We start from the raw sequence: 9,937 nt of genomic DNA, 5'->3' as shown, positions 1-9,937 counted from the left end.
CGGTTCAAGTTAAACCTAGGTGATGTACCTGCTTGTAGTTTGATGGAGCAATTCACATTTTTGTACATTGTTTTAATTGCATTCTGAAAATAAGGGCCAAAGCCAAATTTGTCCAAAGCCTGAAAAATGAAACCATGTTCAATCGTGTCAAACGCTTTGCAGAAATCTACAAATAAGATAAAGCTATCATCCCTACACAAATCTGCATAATCAATTAGGTCAGAAACAAGTCTGATGTTGTTGGATATGTGTCTGTTAGCCATAAAGCCAGACTGAGTTTCATCAATAATATCATTCAAAACAAAGATCTGAGCTAGGATCTTATAATCATTATTAAGGAGGCAAATTGGCCTCCAATTGTCAATATAAGTGGGATCTTTCTTTGGCTTTGGGATTAGGGTTAACAGACCTTGTGATAAAGTGGGGGGAAGAGACTGATTTATAAGACTTTCAATGTATATATTAAGAAGAAATGGAGCCAGTTGATCTGCAAAAGTAATGTAAAATTCAGAGGTTAAGCCATCGGTTCCTGAGGATTTATTAAGTTTAAGACGTCGAATAGCAGGTAGCACTTCACTAATAGATATCAGCCTATCACAGAAACTCATCTGATCTTCTTTAACTGTTCGCACATCAGGGATTTGTTCCATAAAGTTCAGAGCAGCACTCTCATCAAACTCTGACTTGTATAAATTTCTATAAAAATTGGAGCAATAGGTGGAGACTTTTCGGGGATCATCAGTTATAATACCGTCAATATTAAGTCTCCGAACAGAACTAAGTTTAGAACGAGATTTCTCTAATTTAAAAAAATAGGATGAGTGTTGTTCACCTTCTTCTAACCATCTTCTCCTTGATCTCACAAAGGCTCCCTCTGCTTTCAGTTTATAAATATCATTTAACTTACTCTGTTGCAAAGCTAAGTCAGTTTTGTCTTCTTCAGATAGGTTCTCTGGTGGGATCTGAGTGAGAGCAGATATCCTAGTAATTACATTAATTTCTTCATTTTTCCTCTGTTTTGCTGCAGATGAGCCATACTCTCTTAAATATTTAGCAGCTTCAAATTTAAAGAGTTCCCAGTTTTGACAGTAGAGATGACTGGTTAGGGCTTTATCCCAGAAACGTTTGATTAATGACAAAATATCTTCAAGCACTTTTTCATGTTTTAGAAGGGAGTTATTAAGTTTCCAGTAGCAGCTCCTACAAGTTTGGGCAGCATTAGTATTGAAAAAGACCTGAAGTGATACCGCTTTGTGATCCGTGAGTGGAGTTGGCATTATATTGGCTATAACATTATCCCTATTTAAGCAATCAGAAATTAACCAGAAGTCAATACGGGATTTAGAAGAGTTGGATTTGTTACTCCATGTAAATAGTCTGGCTTTAGGGTTTTTAAATCTCCAAATGTCTATTAAATGAAACTTTTGCATGAATGTATTTAAACAACAGGACAGAGAGTTATTTGAGCTAGGTGGCCATCTGTCTAGTGAAGGATCTGGAGCAATGTTAAAATCGCCTCCAACTAATAACAGGAGATTCGGGTATTTGGATAACCAGAACAAAAAGCGTGTTTCAAGGGCATCCAGTAAGAAGTCATTATCAGACTTGGAATTAAAACCATACACGTTGGCAAGAAGAAGAAGTGTACCATCAATGTTGACAATCATTAACACATAGTGTCCTTCTGAGTCCATTTCAGAGTGCATAACATTCCCATTAAATTTGTTCTTCAGAGTAGTAACTCCTGCCGATCTTTCTGATCCATGTGAGAACCATAGGTCCTTGCCCCACTGTGTTTTCCAAAAAGCAGTATCCTTAATAACAGAATGTGATTCTTGAAAAAAAACAAAGTCAGTATTCTGTTGATTTGCAAACAAAAACAAAGCTTTTCGCTTAACAGTGTCTCTTAAACCCCTGACATTGAGAGAACAAAGTGATATAGACAGTGCGGCTTTAACACAAAATAATGAACAGTTTACTTCCCATAGTTAACATGGAACTGGTATTAACTTTTATCCTGAACCTCAAAATTGTAAACAACCCCTTTGACATCTTTAACTTTATACCTCAAGGAGGGCATGAAACCTCCATCATCGCAGGTGCAGCTTGATCCTCAGGCGAAGTGAGCGTTGGGTGCACCTCTTTCCCCTCAATGATCACACGGACCCCGGCAAAGTGAGCTCTTTTTCCTTCTTTCCTTGCAGCATCAATAAGAGGCCAAAGCTTCTCTCGAATTGCCCTGTCAGCAGAGGACAGATCTTCAGTGAACCTCATGTAGTTTTCTTTCAGAAAGGAACAGTTTTTAGCTTTTCTCCAGATCAAGTCACGAGCTGATCTTGTCACAAATCGAATGATAACCAGCCTTGGTTTCTTCTGAGTTTCGCTGTAGCGGCCCAGGCGATGAACTACATCAATGCTGTTTTTGAATCCTGCACTTGTTTCCCCGGCAACAGTGCAGCAGATGTCAAGTACTTTTCTGGTGATGTCTTCTTGCTTTTGCTCAGGGACACCTGAGAGCCTGAGATTCCATCTCCGATGGTATCTTTCAACTTCGTTGACCTTCAGTTCTACTTGAGACATTCTGCTGCTGTTTTTTTCACAAGTAGCTTTAACGGTTTTGGTGACATTCTTCAAAGATTCTACTTCCAAGAACATGAAGTCAATAGACTTCTTCATGGCCTCGATGTTAACAGTATTCTTGCTGATCATAGCTTCCAGATTATCTGAGCGCTCATTAATTAAAGTAGCAATGTTGTTTTGCACATCAGCAAGAGTTATATCACCTTTGTGTTTTTTACCATCTGGTCTGGCTGGAGTATCGGGATCCGAGTCTGGCAGTGGCATCAGTTCAGGACTTTTGCTGCGGTTGTAGTCATGTTCGGCAGTCACGGCATTCTTGGGGCTGGTTTTTGAGCCAACAACACCTGTGTTTCTCTCCATTTCCTTGGTTGCTCCTTTGGTTAGACTTTTAAACTTCATGGGTGTTTCTTTTTCCTTCCTTTTGCTTCCCTGAGTTGCTGAAAACATCGCTGAGGTAACAGAGCTTTCCTGCTGTTAGCTGAGCTATCGCTTTGCAAAGAGGCTTGGGTCGCGAAAAAGTCCTTTGAAGTATGGTTCAGGAAGCCGTTACTTAGAAATGTTGCATACGTGTACTGAATAAACAGTCAGTAGAATAACTCATTTGTGATTCAGAGAAAAAACGACGGCTGAATGGTAAATGGCCTGTATTTATATAGCGCTTTTACTAGTCCCTAAGGACCCCAAAGCGCTTTACATATCCAGTCATCCACCCATTCACACACACATTCACACACTGGTGATGGCAGCTACATTGTAGCCACAGCCACCCTGGGGCGCACTGACAGAGGCGAGGCTGCCGGACACTGGCGCCACCGGGCCCTCTGACCACCACCAGTAGGCAACGGGTGAAATATATTTGAATGATACGGTTAGCGCCCAGTTAGCTCCTAGCATTTCTCAACAGCTCTGCCTCCTTTTCGACTGCCCGGGACATTTAAACAATGGATAATCCGTATACAAAGAAATTCATGCTTTTCTCCTCAAGCGTCCCCCGATTGAGCAACAGCGCCGTAAAATAAGAAGAATGGCGCCTAATTACAGAGTTAATAATGCAGACTTTGTAATATGTCACGTGTAGATTCATCAGCCAGATGAAGTGTTTACTGACAATTCACAGTGATGGCGGACATCATTGTTGTGTATTTTGGGTTGTAACAGGATCCGTAGTGGGCTTGCCCCGATGCATTATGGGAAATGATGCTTTTCGGCTGTTGCTCGGGCTAGCTCCATGTTAAGTTGCTCCGTTATAATAAATACCGCAAGTTACGTTGTGGTCCGAGTATCATTGTTATACTAGTAACCCGGAGTGAAGATATAACAAAAGTGGCGACGAGGACGTCTGGACCGACGCTGCAGTCCGCTTTGGAGTTTTACATTTTTTTTTCCTGCTGATGCCTCGCGCTAACCTGGTGTTAGACGGCGCCGGAGGTAGGACGACGCTACCGGTGTGCGAAGGTGGATGCCGTTTTTTTTTTTCTCCTCAGCTAAACGGGGAGGAATGTACAGCGGACAGGACGACGAGGGCAGACTCCGTAAGTGACGTTAACCAAAACATAAACGGATAAAAGAGACGTTACGAAAAGGAACAGTTGTGAGGGGAAGAGTGCCATTCAACCAGGAGCCGAGTAATGGCTGGAGTTACTGGCCCTATCGGTCCCTTCGACGAAAGCACGGAGCAATGGAGCTCATATACGGAGCGTTTTGGATATTTCGTTGCGGCTAACGACATACAGGATGCTAAACTGGTGCCCATTTTTTTGAGTGTGATAGGCCCAAAGACTTTTACCCTGCTAAGGAGCCTGCTACAGCCAGCAAAGCCAGGCAGTAAAAGTTTCACAGAGATCGTGGACACACTGACCAAACACTTCTCGCCCAAGCCCCTCGTGATCGCTGAACGGTTCAAGTTTCACAAGCGAAACCAAGAAGAGGGTGAGTCTGTCACAATGTTCGTTGCATCGTTACGCAAATTAGCTGAACACTGTGAGTTTAAAGATGTTTTAAATGACACATTAAGAGACAGACTCGTGTGTGGTTTAAGAAATGAAGCTGCACAGAAGAAATTGCTCACGGAAAGTGATTTGACTCTTGAGAAGGCAATTAATATCAGTGTGACCATGGAAATGGCATCAAAAGAAGCCCATGCGCTACATGCTACAGACAGAGTACACAAACTAGACAATGGTAAAGCAAATGCACAGGGACCATGCTTCCGCTGTGGCAAGTTAGGACACCTTGCTAGTGATTGCTGGTGCAAAGAAATGGATTGCAACAACTGTGGAAAAAAAGGTCATGTAGCACGGGCATGCAGGAACAAAAGGTGCAAGGATAAGGGCTCAAAGCCTGGGAATAAAAGAGGCACTGCAAGATTCAAAAAAGAAAGACATGTTCACACAGTTAAGCTTCATGAGGATAGAGCAAATGACTCCTCAGATGAAGAAGTGTTGTCTGCAATAAATACTGTGCGAATACTGAAGGTGGACGAAACCTCAGACGGCTTTTGGGTCACGCCCAAACTGGAGGGACATGTTGTAAAAATGCAGATTGACACTGGGTCAAAAGCATCACTAGTGTCATATAATGTCTATAGGACATGTCTGAAGCACCTTCCACTCAAACCCTCCGACACAGTATTTAAAGGATATACTGGACATCGAGTGCCTATGAAAGGAATGGCAGAGGTGACTGTTCAATACAATGGCCAAACTGCTAAGCTGCCTGTGTATGTTACGCAGAAGAACTGCCCTGCTATAATGGGACGTGTGTGGCTCAAAACAATCAGACTCAACTGGCAAGAGGTGAGAAAGCTGTCGCATGGTTCCTCTCAGCTACAGGCCATACTGGGAAAACACCAGGAGGTTTTTCGTGAGGAACTGGGCAGCATGAAAAAAATTACAGTGAAGCTGCATCTCAAGCCTGACTCCAAGCCAGTCTTTATGAAGGCTAGACCTGTGCCGTACGCCATTCGGCCCAAGGTGGAGTCTAATTTAGACGCATTGGTCAAGAATGGTGTTCTGGAGCCGGTTACGACCAGCGAGTGGGCCACGCCCATCGTTCCAGTTCCCAAAAAGGATGGCGGAATCCGGATCTGCGGAGACTTCAAGGTATCCGTGAATCCTGTATTAACAGCAGAGCAGTATCCCCTTCCACTGATTGATGACTTATTTGCTGGTCTGAGTGGAGGACAAAAGTTCAGCAAAATAGATCTCAACCAAGCTTACCTGCAAATGCACGTTGAAGAGCAGTCACGTGACATGTTGACTATTAACACACATAAGGGACTTTTCAGATTTTGCAGGTTGCCTTTTGGCATCACATCAGCTCCAGCATTGTTTCAACGAGCGATTGATCAAATCCTGAGTGGATTACCTGGTGTGCAATGCTATCTGGATGATATCCTGTGTACAGGAGCAGATGATGAAGAGCATCTGCGCAACTTGGATGCGACCCTTCAGAGGCTGAAGGAATACGGATTGAGAGTCCGTAAGGAGAAATGTGACTTTTTCCAGTCATCTGTGGAATATCTAGGGCACGTGATTGATGCAAATGGACTTCACACTGCACCTTCGAAGATCACAGCAATCGTGGATGCACCCCCACCACGAAATGTCAGTCAGTTAAAGTCTTTCTTAGGGCTGTTGAACTACTACGGACGGTTCATACCCAACTTGGCATCACTCCTGAAACCACTGCACAACCTGCTACGCAAGGAAGAAGCATGGGAGTGGACAGCAAGCTGCCAAGACGCCTTTCAAAAGGCAAAGGATTCACTGACTGCATCTGAGGTGCTAACCCACTTCAATCCCAAGTTCCCAATTCAGCTTGCTTGTGATGCTTCTCCCTATGGGGTGGGGGCAGTGATTTCCCACATTCTCCCAAATGGCGAAGAAAGGCCAATTGCATTCGCATCAAGGACATTAAACACAGCAGAGTCCAACTATGCTCAGCTGGAACGAGAGGCGCTGAGCATTGTATTCGGTGTTCGGAAATTCCACCAGTACCTGTACGGTAGGAAGTTTACACTGTTTACTGACCATAGGCCTCTCACAACCATCCTGGGACCCTATACAGGGATTCCATCTCTTGCTGCTTCACGTCTCCAGAGGTGGGCGTTGATATTGTCAGGACATTCTTATGACATCAAGTATCGCAAATCGGAGTCTCATTGCAATGCAGATGGGTTGTCCAGGTTACCCCTTCCTGTTAAAAAACCCGTCTCTGACACAGTTGAGATCCTCTACTTCAGGGAGGTGGAGACAGCACCTGTTTCGGCTGTGCAGGTGAAAAAGGCGTCCAGAAATGACCCTGTGTTGGCAGCAGTGCTGGACTGGATCATTAAGGGTCTGCCTGCAAGTAAGGGTGTAGACCTGAAGGCTTTCCTGGGAAAGCGGGCGGAGCTTTCTGTTCAGGCGGGATGTTTGCTGTGGGGGAGGAGAGTCATCATTCCCATGTCACTGCGACCAAAACTGTTGAAGCAACTGCATGCAGGACATAGTGGAATAGTGAGAATGAAGGAAATAGCGAGAAGCTATTTTTGGTGGCCAAATATGGACAAACAGATCGAGGAGATTGCTAAGAACTGCTCTTCGTGTCAGATGGTCCGGAACAACTCACCACTTGCTCCTCTTCATCCCTGGGAGTTCCCACAGGAGCCATGGCATCGGGTACACATTGACTTTGCAGGTCCATACGAGGACAAAATGTTTCTTGTAGCTGTTGATGCACACAGTAAATGGCCTGAAGTGACCATCATGAAATCAGCCACCACTGAAAAGACCATAGAAGCTCTAGGAGAAATGTGCAGTAGGTTTGGATCTCCTACTCAGATAGTCTCTGACAATGGACCTCAACTGGTTTCACAGGAAATGGAGGCTTTCCTACAGGCTAATGGAGTGCAGCACATTACGTCAGCTCCATACCATCCTGCAACGAATGGTCTTGCAGAAAGGTTTGTTCAGACAATGAAACATGCACTGAAAACATCACAAGGCCAAGGAACACTGCATCAGAGACTGCACAAGTTTCTGCTTAACTACCGGAATAGTCCACATGCGACCACAAGGACATCTCCTGCCAACGCAATGTTCAAAAGAGACCTGCGCACTACCTTTGATCTTTTGAAACCCTCAACTGTGAAGGACACTGTACAAAAACAACAAGAGAAACAAATCATGTGCAGGGGTCAAAAGGTCAAGGGCAGAGTCTTCAGCACCGGCGAGTCAGTGCAGGCCAGGAACTACCGAGGAGTACACAAGTGGGTTCCTGCAACTGTCATTGCTCAAACTGGTCCAGTTTCATATACAGTTCAGGTGGCCGATGGAGTCTGGAGAAGACACGTGGATCAGCTACTCCGGTCCGCACCAGTGTCTGCAGAAGGGTCTTGCGGAGATCTTGAAAATGCACTCATCGACTCGTCAGCCCCTTCACACACACAAGTAGAGAACTCCACCACATCAGGAACAGTGGTTCCACCTGTAAAGGAGACTGTAAGAGAGACTGAGACATCTTCGGTGTCAGGAACAAAGGCTCCACAAGAGAGCACACAGACGGACGTTACCACAGACCGCCGATACCCCAATAGAGAGCGGCGGCCTCCTGTTCGTCTGAGTTATTAGATGGCACCTGACCCAAATGAACGGGGCAGAATAATCCCCATGAGTCATGGGGGAGGTTGAGGTAGTCCACCCTCACTCCCCAAGATAGCAATTAAAAGAGTTGGTGTTGTAACCTTACAGTTAATAAGAGGTGAAATGTTTGTGAGGCTATTACTGTCATGTGCCAGTGAAGACGGAAGTTTGTGAGTAGATCACCTGTTTATTTCATAGTACATCCTTTGTAAGAGGGGAGGAGATGTTGTGTATTTTGGGTTGTAACAGGATCCGTAGTGGGCTTGCCCCGATGCATTATGGGAAATGATGCTTTTCGGCTGTTGCTCGGGCTAGCTCCATGTTAAGTTGCTCCGTTATAATAAATACCGCAAGTTACGTCGTGGTCCGAGTATCATTGTTATACTAGTAACCCGGAGTGAAGATATAACAATCATCATCACTATTCCAACAATCCTCTCCTCACAGACAAGCATAAACACACTCGACTATCGCTAAATCAGATTTAACACACGTTTGTAATGACGATAATTCAGTTTATAATAGGGTTTATTCGCTCGGTCAGCAGGTGGCGGTATCCTCGTACACTGGGGAGTAAACTGCCATTAAACGAACAGAAGAAGAAGAAAACATTGCACATGCGCAGTACGGATCGGGTAGACCCGATTTGTACGGTCAGACTTTACACATGCGCAGTAAGGATCGGGGAGTCCTGATCCGTAACTTTCTTTTTATTTTTCATTTTTGTCTACATTGTACTGAAATGCTTCATTATTGCAAACATTTTAAGATATACTTGTTATTCTTAACATCTTAACAGATACTCTGACCCATAACTATCGTAAAACGCTAAAACCGGAAGTAGAAACCTTTCGCGCATGCGGGGTACCGATCGGGTTTCCGGTACGGATCGGGTAGTGACAGTCCCACTTAAATCCTGCTAAATAGTTATTAAAACAATTAATAGCTTGAATTTTAATTTTATTTGGAGGAATAAGTGCCATTATATATCTAAAGATGATTTGGTTAAACCATACATTGAAGGCGGTGGAAACGCAATTGATTTTGATATAATGAATGGTGTTTTGAAACTTAAATGGTTAAAATCCTTCCTAAATAATCCACACTCCATTTGGTTTTTTATACCAAGTAAGGTCTTTAACACACTAGGGGGTATCGACTTTCTCCTAAAGTGTGACTTTGAAATTACCAAGCTACCTGCTAAACTCTCTGAATTCCATAAACAGGTCCTTCTTTATTGGAAAATGTTATTTAAACATAATTTCACTCCACATAATAGCCCAATTTGGAACAATAGATATATACTGATGAACAGAAAATCTATTTTTATTCAAGATTGGTTATCAAAAGGTGTTTGGGCAATTGCCCATTACGTAGAAGAGGAAGGACATGTTCTAGGACATCAAGATTTTTGCCAAAAGTTTAATATCCAATGTTCTAAAAGTAAATTTAATCGGGTTATAAAATCCATTCCATTGTCACTTAAAAACATAGTTGTAAATGATATAATATATTCTGACATCTCCCCCAAGTTAAGGCAATTATATATAGATGGTATTCGATTTTTTGATGTTAAATGCAACAATAAGTTTCTTAGATCGTCATTAAGGAGTCTTTATTCTCCAAATTTACTTAGACGTAATTACATATTAAAAGATTTCCAAAGGGAAGAAATTGAAAAATAAGAACTGATTATATCACCTTCCCTATCCCTCCTAAAGGGAAAGAAGTCC

Source organism: Astatotilapia calliptera, chromosome 4 (assembly GCF_964374335.1).
Source record: "Astatotilapia calliptera chromosome 4, fAstCal68.1, whole genome shotgun sequence".
NCBI classification, from domain to species: domain Eukaryota; kingdom Metazoa; phylum Chordata; class Actinopteri; order Cichliformes; family Cichlidae; genus Astatotilapia; species Astatotilapia calliptera.
Note: the sequence above shows the minus strand (reverse complement) of the source record.